This window comes from Heptranchias perlo, chromosome 20 (assembly GCF_035084215.1).
Source record: "Heptranchias perlo isolate sHepPer1 chromosome 20, sHepPer1.hap1, whole genome shotgun sequence".
NCBI lineage: Eukaryota > Metazoa > Chordata > Chondrichthyes > Hexanchiformes > Hexanchidae > Heptranchias > Heptranchias perlo.
In genome coordinates, this window is record NC_090344.1 from 3,141,468 (window position 1) to 3,163,295 (window position 21,828).

The 21,828-nt window shown below is 43.4% G+C and overlaps 9 non-coding genes across 9 annotated transcripts; 4 read left to right on the forward strand and 5 right to left on the reverse strand.

Moving 5' to 3' along the window:
* Nucleotides 1-1,540: 1,540 nt before the first annotated feature.
* On the forward strand, nucleotides 1,541-1,614 carry trnai-aau (transfer RNA isoleucine (anticodon AAU)). Its single transcript has one exon. It is a non-coding gene; the product is annotated as a tRNA-Ile (tRNA).
* Nucleotides 1,615-2,140: 526 nt separating this feature from the next.
* On the reverse strand, nucleotides 2,141-2,230 carry trnap-ugg (transfer RNA proline (anticodon UGG)). The gene is given in 2 exon segments: nucleotides 2,141-2,176; nucleotides 2,195-2,230. It is a non-coding gene; the product is annotated as a tRNA-Pro (tRNA).
* Nucleotides 2,231-4,104: 1,874 nt separating this feature from the next.
* trnai-aau (transfer RNA isoleucine (anticodon AAU)) lies at nucleotides 4,105-4,178 on the forward strand. The gene has a single exon. It is a non-coding gene; the product is annotated as a tRNA-Ile (tRNA).
* Nucleotides 4,179-7,258: 3,080 nt separating this feature from the next.
* On the reverse strand, nucleotides 7,259-7,348 carry trnap-ugg (transfer RNA proline (anticodon UGG)). Its single transcript is given in 2 exon segments — nucleotides 7,259-7,294; nucleotides 7,313-7,348. It is a non-coding gene; the product is annotated as a tRNA-Pro (tRNA).
* Nucleotides 7,349-9,236: 1,888 nt separating this feature from the next.
* On the forward strand, nucleotides 9,237-9,310 carry trnai-aau (transfer RNA isoleucine (anticodon AAU)). Its single transcript has one exon. It is a non-coding gene; the product is annotated as a tRNA-Ile (tRNA).
* A 526-nt stretch (nucleotides 9,311-9,836) lies between these two features.
* Nucleotides 9,837-9,926, reverse strand: trnap-ugg (transfer RNA proline (anticodon UGG)). Its single transcript is given in 2 exon segments — nucleotides 9,837-9,872; nucleotides 9,891-9,926. It is a non-coding gene; the product is annotated as a tRNA-Pro (tRNA).
* A 1,890-nt stretch (nucleotides 9,927-11,816) lies between these two features.
* Nucleotides 11,817-11,890, forward strand: trnai-aau (transfer RNA isoleucine (anticodon AAU)). Its single transcript has one exon. It is a non-coding gene; the product is annotated as a tRNA-Ile (tRNA).
* Nucleotides 11,891-12,416: 526 nt separating this feature from the next.
* On the reverse strand, nucleotides 12,417-12,506 carry trnap-ugg (transfer RNA proline (anticodon UGG)). Its single transcript is given in 2 exon segments — nucleotides 12,417-12,452; nucleotides 12,471-12,506. It is a non-coding gene; the product is annotated as a tRNA-Pro (tRNA).
* A 6,688-nt stretch (nucleotides 12,507-19,194) lies between these two features.
* On the reverse strand, nucleotides 19,195-19,265 carry trnag-gcc (transfer RNA glycine (anticodon GCC)). The gene has a single exon. It is a non-coding gene; the product is annotated as a tRNA-Gly (tRNA).
* Nucleotides 19,266-21,828: the final 2,563 nt, after the last annotated feature.

Genomic DNA, 21,828 nt, shown 5'->3' on the forward strand with positions numbered 1-21,828 from the left:
AGCTTGCCTGGCCCGAAAATGACAAGTGGGAAAGGCCGCGTTTGTCAGCTTGTTCACAGCAAAGAATTTTCAGCGTTACCTTGTGATCGAGTGTTTAGCATTGGGCGCTTTCATCACCACGACAACAGTTCGATTGGTGTCTGTCTCAACATCTGCCGATTATACGCTCTACCAAAAGTATACTGCACTCAAATTGCTGATTTTTTTCACTGTGAGGGCGAAGAAACATTAGTGGACATTAGTTATGAATTCATCAGCTGGGTTGCAACTTTGCTTCTCCTACCGTCTCAGTCTTCCTATCTTTACACTTCTCTGCAGCTTCGATCATCCTTGGCCGTTTAATAAAGCCTGAGAAGTCCATGAGGTGAAAACACAAAGAGTCAAGAGACAGATTAAAGTATAGAAACAAATGTCAAGTTCTGCGAACGAGCAAGAATTTAACATGGAGCTCGGGAGAGATTCCTTCAAATGTCTTGTAAGAGACGATTGGACACACGTCTGCTGAAATATCTGTTTGAAGGAGAGAAATGTGGTTGGTTAAATCTGGTTCATATTCATTTGAGCTTCAAACAACATTGAAAAACTGGACCTCGCTCAGAATCAATCGTCAAATATTCCAAAGCGAGAATCATACCCCAAGCCTAACAAGCCACCGGTAACAAACCACCGGGAATAAACCACCGGTAATAAACCACTGCAGCCACTGCACAATTAAGTACCAGCCGCAGCCGATCGGTTATCCTTTAAGATCTCTTCGATCCATCCAATCACGTTTTCTATTCCGATGAAGAGAAATGTCGAGTTGCACACTAATTATGACCTCCGTGCTCTTTCGCAAACATATCACTGAACGAAACTTCACAAGTCAGCAAGGAAAAATAATTCAGTTCAACATCATTAGCTTCCGAAGGACCTGCGAGGATAGGCTGACCAAACCTGCGTTCAGTCGTGAAGCTTGTGGGTGTTTTGTCACCCGAAGGGACAGAGACAGGCCTGTGAGAAAGGGCGAAGTCAGGAACTCAGAAATGTGGCCATTCAGGGCCATAAATGGGCAGACAGTCAGTCACAGTCATTGATTCCGACACACGGCCCGGTAGTTGTTCAGTCAGTCGGGGAGCGAGGCCTGCAGCCAGCAAACAAAAAGCCTGGCCTGAGAATAAGGCAGAGACCCAATCAGACGGATAGACAGACAGACATGTGACTCAACGTCAAAACGCAGCGTGATCGAATCACGTTGCGGTGATATCATTTTCACAGTAGCTCAGGGTCCTGCCCACAGGTTTTATAGCGGGGCAGTGTTTTATGCATGGGCTGTTCATTGTTAGTAAAATAATATTGATCGGAATTTAATTTGTGACATTAAAGTGCTCTTTGTTTGTTAATTTTGATCTACATCCTAGACAGTATATACAGAAACAAGTAACAATGTTTAAGGGATGTGATTTATTCAATATTCGTTGTAAAACCCTGTCAGATGGTGTAAAAATAAACACAAACTACCCAACACGCGGGTAAGCCCATAAAGCTAAGATGTATACATGGCCGGTTAGCTCAGTTGGTTAGAGCGTGGTGCTAATAACGCCAAGGTCGCGGGTTCGATCCCCGTACGGGTCATAAGGTTCCTATTGCAATATTTTGGTAACTTTTAAAAGTTTGGCAGACTTGAGAAACAAACGAATCCACACAAAATGTCATGTGGTCAATTTTTTGGAGTAACATCCATTAATATGTTTTCTGATCTATCTTTTTGAGGTCCAATGTGGACGGCCTCAAACTTGCTTACGTTGAAATCCATTTGCCGCAGTTTTGCCCATTCATTTCATCTAGTAATATCTCTCTGTGATCTCATTCTTCCATCCAAACTGCTTATAATTCTGTCTATCTTTGTGTCATCGGCAAACTTGGATATGTGGTTCTCGATCCCGTCATCTAATATCAATGAGACCGCCTAAATTGGGGTAAATTCACATTCAGCTTCAATCTCCACATCATCTTGAGACATTTTATTTACTCCGTGTGTGTTGCGCCTTGGAAACTTCTGCACTTTGTCCTCTGGAGCTCAAATATAATTCAATTCGAACAACTGCAAAGATGTCAGAATCCAATTGGTGGCTTTTCACTAAAAAGCAGTGAGATAACAGGGCTCGTCCGGGATTTGAACCCGGGACCTCTCGCATATTCCAGTAGAAAAACGCCCAAAGCGAGAATCATACCCCTAGACCAACGAGCCGCTTGCTAGAAAGCCCTGCAGCCGGTCTAAAATGTCACCATAGTCTTGAGCCGATCGGCTATCCTTTCCAACCGATTCTGTGCACCCACTCTCGTTTTCTGTTCCTATTTTCAGCAATATCAAGTTGTACACTACCTATTTCCAGTCACCAATATTAGCCTCTCTTTACTAAATTCTTTTACAATGTACGACTTGTTTCTTCAAATAATACTTTTCAGAATTAGTTAATCTGAAGCTACATTGGCATCTGTCTCGGCATCGTCAGATTATACAAGCTACCAAAAGTATATTTTACTCACATTGCTGTTTCCTTTCACTGTGAGGGCGAAGAGACAAAAATGTGGAGACATTAGCTACGAATTTATCAGCTGGGTTGCACCTTTACTTTTCCGACCGTCTCAATCTTTTTTTCCTTTAACTTTCCCTGCTGGTGTTGCAGGTTCGATCAGCCTTTACCGTTCCAGGAAGCCTGAGAAGTCCATCAGGGGACAACATCGAGACAAGAGACAAGGCGAGATAGTGAGATTCATCTAAATAAAGTCGCTTATAAATGGGTGGTTCTGCAAAGTAGCAGAATTTTAGTTGCAGATTGGGCAAGATTCTTTCTTGTCGATTTGAATTTTGCAAGAGTACATTGGGCACCCAATTAAAAGCGCCGGCCACGGTCGAGTATCTCTCATGCTCTGAGAGAGATAAATGAAGTGAATTAGATCCAGTTCATTCATTTGAGCATTGAACGGATCTTTAAACAATAATTCAGCGAGCAGAAATCAAACCTGCGAAGGAAAACTCCATTTGATCTTGAATTTAACGCTTCAACCACTCGGCGATCGCAGCGGCACGTGGCAGTACTTGCATGGCTGTAGATGCCACTTTAAACTGCCAGTTTCTTCAAAAACGATGCCCGATAGACCGGCGTTGTCTTGTAGCTTTCCCAGGAGCTTCATTTGATTCGGTGGGTCAAGTTTGGGAAATTGAATGATTTTCACCGGCAGCTTGTGGTAGTATATTACCTCATTTTCATTACCGGTAATGAACCACTGCAGCCACTGCAGAATTCGGTGCCACCCACAGCCGATCGGCCATCCTTTCAGATCTCTTCTATCCATCCAATCACGTTTTCTATTCCGATGTAGAGAAATGTCGAGTTGCACACTAACTATTTCCTCCGTTCTCTTTCGCAAACATATCACTGAACAAAGCTTCACAAGTCACTCAGGAAAAATAATTCAGTTCAAAATCATTAGCTTCCGAAGGACCTGCGAGGACAGACTGACCAAACCTGCATTCAGTCGTGAAGCTTGTGGGTGTGTTGTGATCCGAAGGGACAGAGACAGGCCTGCGACACAGAGCGATTTGGAACTCAGAAATGTGGCCATAAATGGGCAGACAGTCAGTCACAGTCATTGATTCTGACACACGGCCCGGTAGTTGTTCAGTCAGTCGGGGAGCGAGGCCTGCAGCCAGCAAACAAAAAACCTGGCCTGAGAATAAGGCAGAGACCCAATCAGACGGATAGACAGACAGACATGTGACTCAACGTCAAAACGCAGCGTGTTCGAATCACGTTGCGGTGATATCATTTTCACAGTAGCTCAGGGTCCTGGCCACAGGCTTTTTTGCGGGGCAGTGTTTTATGGATGGGCTGTTCATTGTTCGTAAAATAATATTGATCGGAATTTAATTTGTTACATTAAATTGCTCTTTGTTTGTTAATTTTGATCTACATCCTCGACAGTATATACAGAAACAAGTAACAATGTTTGAGGGATGTGATTTATTCAATATTCGTTGTAAAACCCTGTCAGATGGTGTAAAAATAAACACAAACTACCCAACACGCGGGTAAGCCCATGAAGCTAAGCTGTATACATGGCCGGTTAGCTCAGTTGGTTAGAGCGTGGTGCTAATAACGCCAAGGTCGCGCGTTCGATCCCCGTACGGGCTATAAGGTTCCTGTTGCAATAATTTGGTAACTTTTAAAAGTTTGCCAGACTTGAGAAACAAGCGAATCCACACAAAATGTCATGTGGTCAATTTTTTGGAGTAACATCCATTAATATGTTTTCTCATCTATCTTTTTGAGGTCCAAAGTGGACGGCCTCAAACTTGCTTACGTTGAAATCCATTTGCCGCAGTTTTGCCCATTCACTTAATCTAGTGATATCTCTCTGTAATCTCATTCTTCCATCCACACTGCTTATAATTCTGTCTATCTTTGTGTCATCGGCAAACTTGGATATGTGGTTCTCGATCCCGTCATCTAATATCAATGAGACCGCCTAAATTGGGGTAAATTCACATTCAGCTTCAATCTCCACATCATCTTGAGACATTTTATTTACTCCGTGTGTGTTGCGCCTTGGAAACTTCTGCACTTTGTCCTCTGGAGCTCAAATATAATTCAATTCGAACAACTGCAAAGATGTCAGAATCCAATTGGTGACTTTTCACTAAAAAGCAGTGAGATAACAGGTCTCGACCGGGATTTGAACCCGGGAACTCTCGCATATTCCATTAGAAAAACACCCAAAGCGAGAATCATACCCCTAGACCAACGAGCCGCTTGCTAAAAAGCCCTGCAGCTGGTCTAAAATTTCACCATAGTCTTCAGCCGATCGGCTATCCTTTCCAACCGCTTCTGTCCACCCAATCTCGTTTTCTATTCCTATTTGCAGCAATATCAAGTTGTACACTACCTTATTCCAGTCACCAATATTAGCCTCTCTTTACTAAATTCGTTTACAATGTACGACTTGTTTCTTCAAATAATACTTTTCAGAATTAGTTAATCTGAAGCTACATTGGCATCTGTCTCGGCATCGTCAGAGTATACAAGCTACCATAAGTATATTTTACTCACATTGCTGTTTCCTTTCACTGTGAGGGCGAAGAGACAAAAATGTGGAGACATTAGCTACGAATTTATCAGCTGGGTTGCACCTTTACTTTTCCGACCGTCTCAATCTTTTTTTTCCTTTACCTTTCCCTGCTGGTGTTGCAGGTTCGATCAGCCTTTACCGTTCCAGGAAGCCTGAGAAGTCCATCAGGGGACAACATCGAGACAAGAGACAAGGAGAGATAGTGAGATTCATCTAAATAAAGTCGCTTATAAATGGATGGTTCTGCAAAGTAGCAGAATTTTAGTTGCAGATTGGGCAAGATTCTTTCTTGTGTATTTCAATTTTGCAAGAGTACATTGGGCACCCAATTAAAAGCGCCGGCCAAGTTCGAGTATCTCTCATGCTCTGAGAGAGATAAATGAAGTGAGTTAGATCCAGTTCATTCATTTGAGCATTGAACGGATCTTTAAACAATAATTCAGCGAGCAGAAATCAAACCTGCGAAGGAAAACTCCATTTGATCTTGAATTTAACGCTTCAACCACTCGGCGATCGCAGCGGCACATGGCAGTACTTGCATGGCTGTTGATGCCACTTTAAACTGCCAGTTGCTTCAAACGATGCCCGATAGACCGGCGTTGTCTTGTAGCTTTCCCAGCAGCTTCATTTGATTCGGTGGGTCAAGTTTGGGAAATTGAATGATTTTCAGCGGCAGCTTGTGGTAGTATATTACCTCATTTTCATTACCGGTAATGAACCACTGCAGCCACTGCAGAATTCGGTGCCACCCACAGCCGATCGGCCATCCTTTCAGACCTCTTCTATCCATCCAATCACGTTTTCTATTCCGATGTAGAGAAATGTCGAGTTGCACACTAACTATTTCCTCCGTTCTCTTTCGCAAACATGTCACTGAACAAAACTTCACAAGTCACTCAGGAAAAATAATTCAGTTCAAAATCATTAGCTTCCGAAAGACCTGCGAGGACAGACTGACCAAACCTGCGTTCTGTCGTGAAGCTTGTGGGTGTGTTGTGATCCTAAGGGACAGAGACAGGCCTGCGACACAGAGCGATGGCAGGAACTCAGAAATGTGGCCATAAATGGGCAGACAGTCAGTCACAGTCATTGATTCTGACACACGGCCCGGTAGTTGTTCAGTCAGTCGGGGAGCGAGGCCTGCAGCCAGCAAAGAAAAAGACTGGCCTGAGAATAAGGCAGAGACCCAATCAGACGGATAAACAGACAGACAGATAGACAGACAGACAACGTCAACGTCTAAACGCAGCGTGTTCGAATCACGTTGCGGTGATGTCATTTTCACAGTAGCTCAGGGTCCTGCCCACAGGTTTTATAGCGGGGCAGTGTTTTATGGATGGGCTGTTCATTGTTGGTAAAATAATATTGATCGGAATTTAATTTGTTACATTAAAGTGCTCTTTGTTTGTTAATTTTGATCTACATCCTCGACAGTATATACAGAAACAAGTAACAATGTTTAAGGGATGTGATTTATTCAATATTCGTTGTAAAACCCTGTCAGATGGTGTAAAAATAAACACAAACTACCCAACACGCGGGTAAGCCCATAAAGCTAAGATGTATACATGGCCGGTTAGCTCAGTTGGTTAGAGCGTGGTGCTAATAACGCCAAGGTCGCGGGTTCCTATTGCAATATTTTGGTAACTTTTAAAAGTTTGGCAGACTTGAGAAACAAGCGAATCCACACAAAATGTCATGTGGTCAATTTTTTGGAGTAACATCCATTAATATGTTTTTCTCATCTATCTTTTTGAGGTCCAAAGTGGACGGCCTCAAACTTGCTTACGTTGAAATCCATTTGCCGCAGTTTTGCCCATTCACTTAATCGAGTAATATCTCTCTGTAATCTCATTCTTCCATCCAAACTGCTATGAATTCTGTCTATCTTTGTGTCATCGGCAAACTTGGATATGTGGTTCTCGATCCCGTCATCTAATATCAATGAGACCGCCTAAATTGGGGTAAATTCACATTCAGAGTCAATCTCCACATCATCTTGAGACATTTTATTTACTCCGTGTGTGTTGCGCCTTGGAAACTTCTGCACTTTGTCCTCTGGAGCTCAAATATAATTCAATTCGAACAACTGCAAAGATGTCAGAATCCAATTGGTGACTTTTCACTAAAAAGCAGTGAGATAACAGGGCTCGTCCGGGATTTGAACCCGGGACCTCTCGCATATTCCATTAGAAAAACGACCAAAGCGAGAATCATACCCCTAGACCAACGAGCCGCTTGCTAGAAAGCCCTGCAGCCGGTCTAAAATTTCACCATAGTCTTCAGCCGATCGGCTATCCTTTCCAACCGCTTCTGTCCACCCAATCTCGTTTTCTATTCCTATTTGCAGCAATATCAAGTTGTACACTACCTATTTCCAGTCACCAATATTAGCCTCTCTTTACTAAATTCGTTTACAATGTACGACTTGTTTCTTCAAATAATACTTTTCAGAATTAGTTAATCTGAAGCTACATTGGCATCTGTCTCGGCATCGTCAGAGTATACAAGCTACCATAAGTATATTTTACTCACATTGCTGTTTCCTTTCACTGTGAGGGCGAAGAGACAAAAATGTGGAGACATTAGCTACGAATTTATCAGCTGGGTTGCACCTTTACTTTTCCGACCGTCTCAATCTTTTTTTCCTTTACCTTTCCCTGCTGGTGTTGCAGGTTCGATCAGCCTTTACCGTTCCAGGAAGCCTGAGAAGACCATCAGGGGACAACATGGAGACAAGAGACAAGGAGAGATAGTGAGATTAATGTAAATAAAGTCGCTTATAAATGGGTGGTTCTGCAAAGTAGCAGAATTTTAGTTGCAGATTGGGCAAGATTCTTTCTTGTGTATTTGAATTTTGCAAGAGTGCATTGGGCACCCAATTAAAAGCGCCGGCCACGCTCGAGTATCTCTCATGCACTGAGAGAGATAAATGAAGTGAGTTAGATCCAGTTCATTCATTTGAGCATTGAACGGATCTTTAAACAATAATTCAGCGAGCAGAAATCAAACCTGCGAAGGAAAACTCCATTTGATCTTGAATTTAACGCTTCAACCACTCGGCGATCGCAGCGGCACATGGCAGTACTTGCATGGCTATCGATGCCACTTTAAACTGCCAGTTGCTTCAAACGATGCCCGATAGACCGGCGTTGTCTTGTAGCTTTCCCAGGAGCTTCATTTGATTCGGTGGGTCAAGTTTGGGAAATTGAATGATTTTCAGCGGCAGCTTGTGGTAGTATATTACCTCATTTTCATTACCGGTAATGAACCACTGCAGCCACTGCAGAATTCGGTGCCACCCACAGCCGATCGGCCATCCTTTCAGACCTCTTCTATCCATCCAATCACGTTTTCTATTCCGATGTAGAGAAATGTCGAGTTGCACACTAACTATTTCCTCCGTTCTCTTTCGCAAACATATCACTGAACAAAGCTTCACAAGTCACTCAGGAAAAATAATTCAGTTCAAAATCATTAGCTTCCGAAGGACCTGCGAAGACAGACTGACCAAACCTGCGTTCAGTCGTGAAGCTTGTGGGTGTGTTGTGATCCGAAGGGACAGAGACAGGCCTGCGACACAGAGCGATTTGGAACTCAGAAATGTGGCCATAAATGGGCAGACAGTCAGTCACAGTCATTGATTCTGACACACGGCCCGGTAGTTGTTCAGTCAGTCGGGGAGCGAGGCCTGCAGCCAGCAAACAAAAAGCCTGGTCTGAGAATAAGGCAGAGACCCAATCAGACGGATAAACAGACAGACAGATAGACAGACAGATATCTGACTCAACGTCAAAACGCAGCGTGATCGAATCACGTTGCGGTGATATCATTTTCACAGTCGCTCTGGGTCCTGGCCACAGGTTTTATAGCGGGGCAGTGTTTTATGGATGGGCTGTTCATTGTTAGTAAAATAATATTGATCGGAATTTAATTTGTTGCATTAAAGTGCTCTTTGTTTGTTAATTTTGATCTACATCCTCGACAGTATATACAGAAACAAGTAACAATGTTTAAGGGATGTGATTTATTCAATATTCGTTGTAAAACCCTGTCAGATGGTGTAAAAATAAACACAAACTACCCAACACGCGGGTAAGCCCATAAAGCTAAGATGTATACATGGCCGGTTAGCTCAGTTGGTTAGAGCGTGGTGCTAATAACGCCAAGGTCGCGGGTTCGATCCCCGTACGGGCCATAAGGTTCCTATTGCAATATTTTGGTAACTTTTAAAAGTTTGGCAGACTTGAGAAACAAGCGAATCCACACAAAATGTCATGTGGTCAATTTTTTGGAGTAACATCCATTAATATGTTTTCTCATCTATCTTTTTGAGGTCCAAAGTGGACGGCCTCACACTTGCTTATGTTGAAATCCATTTGCCGCAGTTTTGCCCATTCACTTAATCTAGTGATATCTCTCTGTAATCTCATTCTTCCATCCAAACTGCTGTGAATTCTGTCTATCTTTGTGTCATCGGCAAACTTGGATATGTGGTTCTCGATCCCGTCATCTAATATCAATGAGACCGCCGAAATTGGGGTAAATTCACATTCAGCTTCAATCTCCACATCATCTTGAGACATTTTATTTACTCCGTGTGTGTTGCGCCTTGGAAACTTCTGCACTTTGTCCTCTGGAGCTCAAATATAATTCAATTCGAACAACTGCAAAGATGTCAGAATCCAATTGGTGACTTTTCACTAAAAAGCAGTGAGATAACAGGGCTCGTCCGGGATTTGAACCCGGGACCTCTCGCATATTCCATTAGAAAAACGCCCAAAGCGAGAATCATACCCCTAGACCAACGAGCCGCTTGCTAAAAAGCCCTGCAGCCGGTCTAAAATTTCACCATAGTCTTCAGCCGATCGGCTATCCTTTCCAACCGCTTCTGTCCACCCAATCTCGTTTTCTATTCCTATTTGCAGCAATATCAAGTTGTACACTACCTATTTCCAGTCACCAATATTAGCCTCTCTTTACTAAATTCGTTTACAATGTACGACTTGTTTCTTCAAATAATACTTTTCAGAATTAGTTAATCTGAAGCTACATTGGCATCTGTCTCGGCATCGTCAGAGTATACAAGCTACCATAAGTATATTTTACTCACATTGCTGTTTCCTTTCACTGTGAGGGCGAAGAGACAAAAATGTGGAGACATTAGCTACGAATTTATCAGCTGGGTTGCACCTTTACTTTTCCGACCGTCTCAATCTTTTTTTCCTTTACCTTTCCCTGCTGGTGTTGCAGGTTCGATCAGCCTTTACCGTTCCAGGAAGCCTGAGAAGTCCATCAGGGGACAACATAGAGACAAGAGACAAGGAGAGATAGAGAGATTCATGTAAATAAAGTCGCTTATAAATGGGTGGTTCTGCAAAGTAGCAGAATTTTAGTTGCAGATTGGGCAAGATTCTTTCTTGTGTATTTGAATTTTGCAAGAGTACATTGGGCACCCAATTAAAAGCGCCGGTCACGCTCGAGTATCTCTCATGCTCTGAGAGAGATAAATGAAGTGAGTTAGATCCAGTTCATTCATTTGAGCATTGAACGGATCTTTAAACAATAATTCAGCGAGCAGAAATCAAACCTGCGAAGGAAAACTCCATTTGATCTTGAATTTAACGCTTCAACCACTCGGCGATCGCAGCGGCACCTGGCAGGACTTGCATGGCTGCAGATGCTACTTTAAACTGCCAGTTGCTTCAAACGATGCCCGATAGACCGGCGTTGTCTTGTAGCTTTCCCAGCAGCTTCATTTGATTCGGTGGGTCAAGTTTGGGAAATTGAATGATTTTCACCGGCAGCTTGTGGCAGTATATTACCTCATTTTCATTACCGGTAATAAACCACTGCAGCCACTGCAGAATTCGGTGCCACCCACAGCCGATCGGCCATCCTTTCAGACCTCTTCTATCCATCCAATCACGTCTTCTATTCCGATGTAGAGAAATGTCGAGTTGCACACTAACTATTACCTCCGTTCTCTTTCGCAAACATATCACTGAACAAAACTTCACAAGTCACTCAGGAAAAATAATTCAGTTCAAAATCATTAGCTTCCGAAGGACCTGCGAGGACAGACTGACCAAACCTGCGTTCAGTCGTGAAGCTTGTGGGTGTGTTGTGATCCTAAGGGACAGAGACAGGCCTGCGACACAGAGCGAAGGCAGGAACTCAGAAATGTGGCCATAAATGGGCAGACCGTCAGTCACAGTCATTGATTCTGACACACGGCCCGGCAGTTGTTCAGTCAGTCGGGGAGCGAGGCCTGCAGCCAGCAAACAAAAAGCCTGGCCTGAGAATAAGGCCGAGACCCAATCAGACGGATAAACAGACAGACAGATAGACAGACAGACATCTGACTCAACGTCAAAACGCAGCGTGATCGAATCACGTTGCGGTGATATCATTTTCACAGTAGCTCAGGGTCCTGCCCACAGGTTTTATAGCGGGGCAGTGTTTTATGGATGGGCTGTTCATTGTTAGTAAAATAATATTGATCGGAATTTAATTTGTTACATTAAAATGCTCTTTGTTTGTTAATTTTGATCTACATCCTCGACAGTATATACAGAAACAAGTAACAATGTTTAAGGGATGTGGTTTATTCAATATTCGTTGTGAAACCCTGTCAGCTGGTGTAAAAATAAACACAAACTACCCAACACGCGGGTAAGCCCATAAAGCTAAGTTGTCTACATGGCTGGTTAGCTCAGTTGGTTAGAGCGTGGTGCTAATAACGCCAAGCTCGCGGGTTCGATCCCCGTACGGGCCATAAGGTTCCTATTGCAATATTTTGGTAACTTTTAAAAGTTTGGCAGACTTTGGAAACAAGCGAATCCACACAAAATGTCATGAGGTCAATTTTTTGGAGTAACATCCATTAATATGTTTTCTGATCTATCTTTTTGAGGTCCAAAGTGGACGGCCTCAAACTTGCTTACGTTGAAATCCATTTGCCGCAGTTTTGCCCATTCACTTAATCGAGTAATATCTCTCTGTCATCTCATTCTTCCATCCACACTGCTTATAATTCTGTCGATCTTTGTGTCATCGGCAAACTTGGATATGTGGTTCTCGATCCCGTCATCTAATATCAATGAGACCGCCTAAATTGGGGTAAATTCACATTCAGCTTCAATCTCCACATCATCTTGAGACATTTTATTTACTCCGTGTGTGTTGCGCCTTGGAAACTTCTGCACTTTGTCCTCTGGAGCTCAAATATAATTCAATTCGAACAACTGCAAAGATGTCAGAATCCAATTGGTGACTTTTCACTAAAAAGCAGTGAGATAACAGGGCTCGTCCGGGATTTGAACCCGGGACCTCTCGCATATTCCATTAGAAAAACGCCCAAAGCGAGAATCATACCCCTAGACCAACGAGCCGCTTGCTAGAAAGCCCTGCAGCCGGTCTAAAATCTCACCATAGTCTTCAGCCGATCGGCTATCCTTTCCAACCGCTTCTGTCCACCCAATCTCGTTTTCTATTCCTATATACAGCAATATCAAGTTGTACACTCCCTATTTCCAGTCACCAATATTAGCCTCTCTTTACTAAATTCGTTTACAATGTACGACTTGATTTTTCAAATAATACTTTTCAGAATTAGTTAATCTGAAGCTGCATTGGCATCTGTCTCGGCATCTTCAGAGTATACAAGCTACCATCAGTCTATTTTACTCACATTGCTGTTTTCTTTCACTGTGAGGGCGAAGAGACAAAAATGTGGAGACATTAGCTACGAATTTATCAGCTGGGTTGCACCTTTACTTTTCCGACCGTCTCAGTCTTTTTTTCCTTTACCTTTCCCTGCTGGTGTTGCAGGTTAGATCAGCCTTTACCGTTCCAGGAAGCCTGAGAAGTCCATCAGGTGACAACATAGAGACAAGAGACAAGGAGAGATAGAGAGATTCATGTAAATAAAGTCGCTTATAAATGGGTGGTTCTGCAAAGTAGCAGAATTTTAGTTGCAGATTGGGCAAGATTCTTTCTTGTGTATTTGAATTTTGCAAGAGTACATTGGGCACCCAATTAAAAGCGCCGGCCATGCTCGAGTATCTCTCATGCTCTGAGAGAGATAAATGAAGTGAGTTCGATCCAGTTCATTCATTTGAGCATTGAACGGATCTTTAAACAATAATTCAGCGAGCAGAAATCAAACCTGCGAAGGAAAACTCCTTTTGATCTTGAATTTAACGCTTCAACCACTCGGCGATCGCAGCGGCACATGGCAGTACTTGCATAGCTGTAGATGCGACTTTAAACTGCCAGTTGCTTCCAACGATGCCCGATAGACCGGCGTTGTCTTGTATCTTTCCCAGCAGCTTCATTTGATTCGGTTGGTCAAGTATAGGAAATTGAATGATTTTCAGCGGCAGCTTGTGGTAGTATATTACCTCATTTTCATTACCGGTAATGAACCACTGCAGCCACTGCAGAATTCGGTGCCACCCACGGCCGATCGGCCATCCTTTCAGACCTCTTCTATCCATCCAATCACGTTTTCTATTCCGATGTAGAGAAATGTCGAGTTGCACACTAACTATTTCCTCCGTTCTCTTTCGCAAACATATCACTGAACCAAACTTCACAAGTCACTCAGGAAAAATAATTCAGTTCAAAATCATTAGCTTCCGAAGGACCTGCGAGGACAGACTGACCAAACCTGCGTTCAGTCGTGAAGCTTGTGGGTGTGTTGTGATCCTAAGGGACAGAGACAGGCCTGCGACACAGAGCGAAGGCAGGAACTCAGAAATGTGGCCATAAATGGGCAGACAGTCAGTCACAGTCATTGATTCTGACACACGGCCCGGCAGTTCTTCAGTCAGTCGGGGAGCGAGGCCTGCAGCCAGCAAACAAAAAGCCTGGCCTGAGAATGAGGCCGAGACCCAATCAGACGGATAAACAGACAGACAGATAGACAGACAGACATCTGACTCAACGTCAAAACGCAGCGTGATCGAATCAGAAAATGCCACTTTGTGCGAGCAGTTTGTCCGGCCTGGGCTGCAATGAGGTAGGACACTGGGAGTATTCAATTAATGAAATCAGTACTTCAAACAGAAAACATTCTTCACTCACTCATCCTGAGACATTAGGGTCTCTATACTTGAATTATTGTTCCATTCATTGGAACTTGGGAACATGAGTAGGCCATTCAGCCCCTCGAGCATCCTTCCTGAGGTGGGTGCCCGGAACTGAATGCAATCCTCCAGATGGGGTCTCACCAGAGCTCTGTGCAGCTGTAACATAACATCCACCCCTTGTTTTCCAGCCCTCTTGAGATAAACGGGGAGAGTCAGAGCTCAAGAGAGAAAGCGAGAGTGAGCAAATGGGAGTGAGAGAGAGGACTATGCATTGCACAAACCGTCCCTGTGTCGATTTCTCAGGAGCGCTGTGAATCCCCACTGAGCTTTTCAATCAGTTGCTGCACCGCAGCAAAAGTTCCAAAGCAGCATATGGGTAACGTGAAATAACCTAATCGATAGCCGATTTGTGGTGCCATGGATAGCACGTGGGACTTCTTCTAATCACTGCAAAGGTGGTGTGTCCGAATCTCACCATCGTTGAATTTTAGTTCAGGGTTCGGTGATTTCGGCGCTGGGAAGTGAAATTTTGCAGCAAAACAGCAACAGGATCATTCATGTTGGTAAAGGAAGGGAAATAACCCCCTCCACTTCCTCTTATACAAGTGGCTCCAGTCCCACTCGAATTTATAATGCTTAATCCTCTCTGAGCTGGATTGGTGAAACACTCTCAAGATGGAGGCACATCATCTGCTCACCGCAAAAGTCAATCTGCTGGACCTCCGGCTCTGTCAGACTGCATGTTCCTTCAGTCAGGTTTCCAACTGGACACATGCACCCTGCTGCCGTGCGAGCATTGGTGCTTGAGGGGTAGAATTCTTGCTTGCAGTCATTCTATTCCTGTGAAAGTAGCTCCTGAAGATCGCAAGATGGAAAGTATCGTGACTGAGCGGTCGAACGCGCAGGGTTAAAGCTCAGGCTAAATTCCATAATTTGTAGATGGATCAAAATCATAGTTTGCGGCTCCAATACCGCAGCCTCCCTCCTGTAAACTAATAACACGAAATATCTCATCTGATATTGCAACAAGAGGAACCACGTGGCGAGACAAATAATTGATGCATTTTGGAACACTCAATTATACGTTCAGCTCCGTTCGAAATGTTCACAAGGAAAAGGATTTGTTGATCTAGGTGAGACTCGACTAACAACCTCGCCATTTCCCGACCTTGTCCGGTCATATAAGGACCGCGCACTGACTGATTGCACTGCTCGAGCCCGGTCACTTTGATCACCTCTCCGACTCTGCTGCAAAGAATCTTAAGGTGAGAAAGGTGTCCTGTCCCCGTGATGAAAATAATATCTGCACTTTCACTTTCAGCTTCTTTCACATTCTCTGCTCCATCGCACTACAATCGGGTTTTCTGTGAACAGATCAAAATAAACACTGGCAGAAATTCTAAGAGCAGTGGGATTCAAACCCACGCCTCTATAGAAATTAAATTTAACACCTTCGACCGCGAGGCCGCGCTACCATAATGTCACAGTAATGTTTAAAGAGCTGTTTAATGCTCCAATAAATGAATTGAAGCTAATTGACCGCATTTAGCCGGTGCTGGGGTTGTTCTCCTTCGAGCAGAGAACGTTAAGAGGAGATTTGATCGAAGTGTTCAAAATCATGAAGGGTTTGGATAAAGTAAATAAAGAGAAACTGTTCCCATTGGCGGAAGGGTCGAGAACCAGAGGACACAGATTTAAGGTGATTGGCAAAAGAACCAAAGGCGATATGAGGAAACAGTTCTTTACCCGGCGAGTAGTTATAATCTGGAATGCGCTGATTGAAAGGTGGCTTTCAAAAAGGAATTGGATAAATACTTGAAGGGAAATAAATTCAGGGCTAACGGGAAGGAGCGGGGGAATGGGACTATCTTGACTGCTTTAACAACGAGCCGGCACGAGCTCGATGGGCCGAATGGCCTCCCTCTCTGCTGTAACCATTTTATGATTCTATGATTCTGTTTATACTCTTTATTTTCTTTGCATGCATTTCTCTATCTCTCCCTGTCTCTGTCTCTTGTTTTGTCCTCTAATGGACTTCTCAGGTTCCGTGAACGGCGACGGCTGATCGATCCTGCAACACCAGCAGAGAAGGTTAAAGAAAGGTTGAGACGGTAGGAAAAGTAAAGGTGCAACCCAGCTGCTGCAGTCAATGTCTAAACATTAAGATCTCTTCGCTCTCACAGTAAAACAAAGCACCAATTTGATTAAAGTATACTTATGGGAGAGTGTATGTTATCACCATGCCGAGACAGACGGCAAAACATATCATAGAATCATTAAAATTTACGTTAGCGGAGGCCATTCGGCCCATCATGTTTGTACCGGCCGGAAAAGAGATATCCAGCATCACCCGACTTACCAGCGTTTAGTCCGTAGTCTTGTCGGTTACGGCTCTTCAAGTGCATATTGATGTGCTTTTTAAACCCGATGAGGGTTTCTGCTTCTCTCACCCTCTCAGGCAGTGAGTTCCAGACCCCCACCACCCGCTGGGTGGAACAAAATTCCCCTCTGCTCCAATCTAATCCTTCTACCAATTACCTTAAATCTATGACCCTTTTTATTGAACTCTCTGCTACGTGAATCAGGTCCTTCCTATCCACTCTATCGAGACCCGTGATAATTTTATGCACCTCAATTAAATCTCGCCTCAGCCTCGTCGGTTCCAGAGAAAACAACCTCAGCCTATCCAATCTATCCTCTTGGCCAAAATTCTCCACGCTTCGCAACATCTTCGTAAATCTCTGTACCATTTCGAGTGTCGTCCCATCTTTCCTGTAATGTGGTGACCAAAACTGTACGCAATACTCCAGCTGTAGCCGAACTAGTGCTTTATTCAGTTCCAGAATAACCTCCCTGCTCTTACATTCTATGCCTCGGCTAATAAAGCAAAGTATCCTTTATACCTTTTTAACCACTTTAACCACCTCTCCTCTTCCCTTCAGGGATCTGTGGACATGCACTCCAAGGTCTCTCTTTTTAACGACACCTCTCAGTATCCTCCAAAGCAATGTAGTTTCCGAGCAACTAATTCTGAAACGTCTTGTTTGATAATATAAGTCGTAGAGACGAAACCAATTTAGTAAAGGGAAACTAATATTGGTGACTGGAAATAGTTCGTGTACAACTTGATATTGCTGTGTACCGGAATAGAAAACGAGATTGGATGGACAGAAGAGGTCTGAAAGGGTAGCCGATCGGCTATGGGAGACAGCGAAACTTTAAACTAGCTGCATGACGTAAGTAACAGCGTCTGGTTGGTCTAGATGTATGATTCTTGTTTCGGGGGCTTTGGTTGATTAATATCTGAGAGTCCCGGGGTAAAATCCCCAATAAGCTCTTGCTGTTCAGCTACGTTGAGTGTAAAATTCACCAATTGGCTTCTGACATCTTTTCAGTGTTCCTGTTGGTAGGATTAAAGTGCATGTTTGAGCTCCAGAGGACAGAGTGCTGAAGTTTCCAAAGTGCAACACATGTGAAGTAAATAAAATGTCTCAAGATGATGCAGAGATTGATGCTGAATGTGAATCTCCCCCTATTCAGGTGGTCTCATTGATATTGGATGACGGGACAGGGAACGACATATGGAAGTTTGCCGATGACACCAAAATGGGCAGCGTTATAAGCAGTGCAGATTTTTAAGGAAGAGGAACACAGGAACAGGAGTAGACCATTCAGCCCCTCGTGGCTGCTCCGCCATTTGATAAGATCATGGCTGATCTGTGATCTAACTCCATATACCTGCCTTTGGCCCATATCCCTTAATACCTTTGGTTGCCAAAAAGCTATCTATCTCAGATTTAAATTTATAAATTGAGCTAGTATCAATTGCCATTTGCGGAAGAGAGTTCCAAACTTCTACAACCTTTTGTGTGTAGAAATGTTTTCAAATCTCGCTCCTGAAAGGTCTGGCTCTAATTTTTAGACTGTGCCCCCTACTTCCAAAACACCCAACCAGCGGAAATAGTTTCTCTCTATCCACCCTATCTGTTCCCCTTAATATCTTATAAACTTCGATCAGATCACCCCTTAACCTTCGAAACTCTGGAGAATGCAACCCCAATTTGTGTAATCTCTCTTCGTAACTTAAAGTCCGGGTATCATTCTGGTAAATTCCAGAGAGACATTAATATAATGAATGAATGGGCAAAACTGTGGCAAATGGATTTCAATTTAGGCAAGTTTGAGGTCATCCACTTTGGACCTCAAAAGGATAGATCAGAATACTTTATAAAAGGTGAAAAATTAGAAACTGTGGAGTTCCAAAGGAACTTCGGTGTCCATGTACATAGATCAATAACAGGTCATGGACAGGAACAGAATATAATCCAAAAGGCTAATGGAATGGTGGCCCATATGTTTAGAGGATGAGAATAGACATTATGCTGCAGCTGCACAAAGCTCTGGTTGGACCACACCTGGAGTACTGTGTTCAGTTTTGGGCACCGCACCTTAGGAAGGATATATTGGCCTTGGAGGGAGTGCAGTGTGATTTACTAGAAAGATAACTGGACTCTAAGCGATAAATTACGAGGAAAGATGACACAAACTATCGTTGTATTCCCTTCAATTTAGTAGATTAAGGGTTGATGTGATCGAAATGTTCAAGATATTAAGAGGAACTGATGTGGTAGATGGATAGAAACTATTTCCGCTCGTTGGGGTGTCTAGGACTTGGGGACATAAGCTAAACATTAGAGTCAGACTTTCAGGAGTGAAGTTAGGAAACACTTCTGCAAGCAAAGTGTTGGAGAAGTTTGGAACTCTCTTCCATAAACAGCAGTTGATGCGAGCTCAATTGTTAATTTCAAACCCGTGATTTATCGATTTTTGTTAACCAAAGATATTTAGAGATATGGGACGAAGGCGGGTACAGGGATTTCGGTCACAACTCAGCCATGATCGTATTGATTTGCGGAACAGGCTCGACGGACCAAATACCACAATCCTGTTCCGAAGTTCCTCATTGGTGCAGAATGCAAAACGATCTTGCATTGGCCGGGAATCGAACCCGGGTCTCCCGCGTGGCAGGCGAGAATTCTACCCCTGAACCACCAATGCTTGCTTTTGTAGAAGTTACATGCTCCTATATGGAATGCTGTCTAAACGAACATGCCGTTCACAGCTGCGATGGCCGAGTGGTTCAAGCGTTGGTCTCAAAACCCCATTTGGGTTTTCCTGCCGAGGTTTGAATTCTGCTCGCAACCCCCAACTGTTGAAAGATCTCTTCAATGCTCAAATAGATTAATTGGAGTTAATTGACCGCATATACCTCTCTCCCAGCATCAGAGATACTTTTAATTGAGCGTCCAATCTTCTCTTGCAAGATTTCAAGACCCGAGAAGGAATCTCTCCCAATCTGTGACTTAAATTCTGGTCGTTTGCAAAACCTGACATTTATACTCTTTATTTTCTTTGCATGCATCTCTCTATCTTTCCCTGTCTCTGTCTCTTCTCTCTCTGTTGTGCCCGACGGGCTTCTCAGGCTTCCTTGAACGGCGAAGGCTGATCTCATCTGCAACACCAGCAGAGAAAGGTAAAAAAAAGGCACTGAGACGGTTGGAAAAGTAAAGGTGCAACCCAGCTGCTGCAGCTAATGTCTACACACTTATGTCTCTTCACTCTCACAGTGAAACAAAGCATCAATTTGATTAAAGTATACTTCTGGTCGAGTGTATATTATCGCGATGCCGAGGTGACGGCAATTATATCATAGAATCCGAGAAAGTTATGCCAAAGAAGGAAGCCATTCTGCACATCGTGCCTGTGCCGGCCGAAAAATCGGTACCGAGCTTCATCTCACTTTCCAGCGTTTGGTCCCTAATCTTGTCGGTTACGGATCTTCACGTGCATATTGAAGTTTTTATTTTTCAATGCGATGAGGGTTTCCGCCTCTCCCACCCTTTCTGGCAGTTATTTTCCGACCCCCACACCCACTACCCTCTGGATGGAAAAAAAAATTCACTCCCCTCGAATCATTCTACCGATTACCTAAGATTGATGTATCCTGATTATTGACCTCCCTACGAAGGGAAATAGGTCCTTACTATACACTCGATCGAGGCCCGTCATAATGTTATGCACCTCAATTAAATCTCCCAACAGCCTCCTCAGTTCCAAAGCAAACAACCCCAGCTTATCCAATCTAATCTCATAGCTAAAATTCTCCAGTTCTGGCAACATTGTCTTAAATCTCCTTTGTACCCTTTCTCGTGCAATCACATCTTTCCTGCAATGTGGTGACCACAACTGTATGCAGTATTCTTGCTGTGGCCTAACTATTGTTTTATAAATTTCGACCAGAACCTCCCCTGCTCTTATATTCTATGCCTCGGCTAATAAAGGAGAATATTCTTTATGGCTTCTTAACCACCTTATCTAGCTGTTCTGCTACCTTCTGTGATCTGTGGACATGCACTCCAATGTTTTGCTGTTTATCTACATCTCTCAGTCTCCTCCCAAGCAATGTAGTTTCAGAGCAACTAATTCTGAAACGTCTTACTTCATAATTCAAGTCGTACAGTCGAAACCAATTTGTTAAACGGAGACTAATATTGGTGACTGGAAATAGTTAATGTACAACTTGATATTGTTGTGCACCGGAACAGAAAACGAGATTGGATGGATAGAAGAGGTCTGAAAGAATGGCCGATCGGCTGTGGGAGGCAGCGCACCTTTCAACTGACTCCACGGCTTCAGCATCAGCGGTTTGTTGGTCTCGGGGTGTGATTTTCGCTTCGAGGGTTGTGTTATCTGATACGCGCGCGATCTCAGCTTCAATCCCGCATGACCCCTCCTCTTTCTGTGCTTTTAGTGAAAAGTCACCAATTAGCTTCCGATATATTTTCAATGTTGCTGTTGGTGGAATTGAATTATATCCAGAGAATGTTTGAGCTCCAGAGGACAGAGTGCGGAAATTTCCAAGGCACAACACAGGTGAAAAAATAAATGTCTCAATATGATGAGGAGATTGAAGCTGAATGTGAATTTACCCCAGTGCAGTCGGTCTCATTGATATAAGATGACGGGATAGAGAGCGACATGTGCAGATGACGCCAAGATGGGCAGCACTGTCAGCAAAGTAGATGGAAGCAGAACATTACAGAGAGTATTTAATATAATAAATGAATGGGCAAAACTGTGGCAAATGGATTTCAATTTAGGTAAGTGTGAGGTCATCCAACTTGGACCTATAGAGCATTGATCAGAATACGTTCTAACTGGTGAAATGCTCGAAACCGTGGAGTTCCAAAGGGACTTAGCGGTCCATATACATAGATCATTAAAATGTGATGGACAGGTACAGAAAATAATCAAAAAGGCTAATGGAAAACTAGCGTTTATATCTAAAGGACCAGAATACAAGGTGATAGACATTATGCTACAGCTGTACAAAGCTCTGGTTAGACCACACCTGGAGTACTGTGTTCAATTCTGGGCACCGCACCTTAGGAAGGATATTTTGGCCGTGGAGGGAGTGCAGTGTAATTTTGCTAGATTGATACCTGGAATCCAAGGGTTAAATTACGAGGGGAGATTACACAAACTCGGGTTGTATTCCCTGGAATTTAGTTGAATAAGGGCTGATTTGATTGAAGTTTTCAAGATATTACGGGGAACTGTT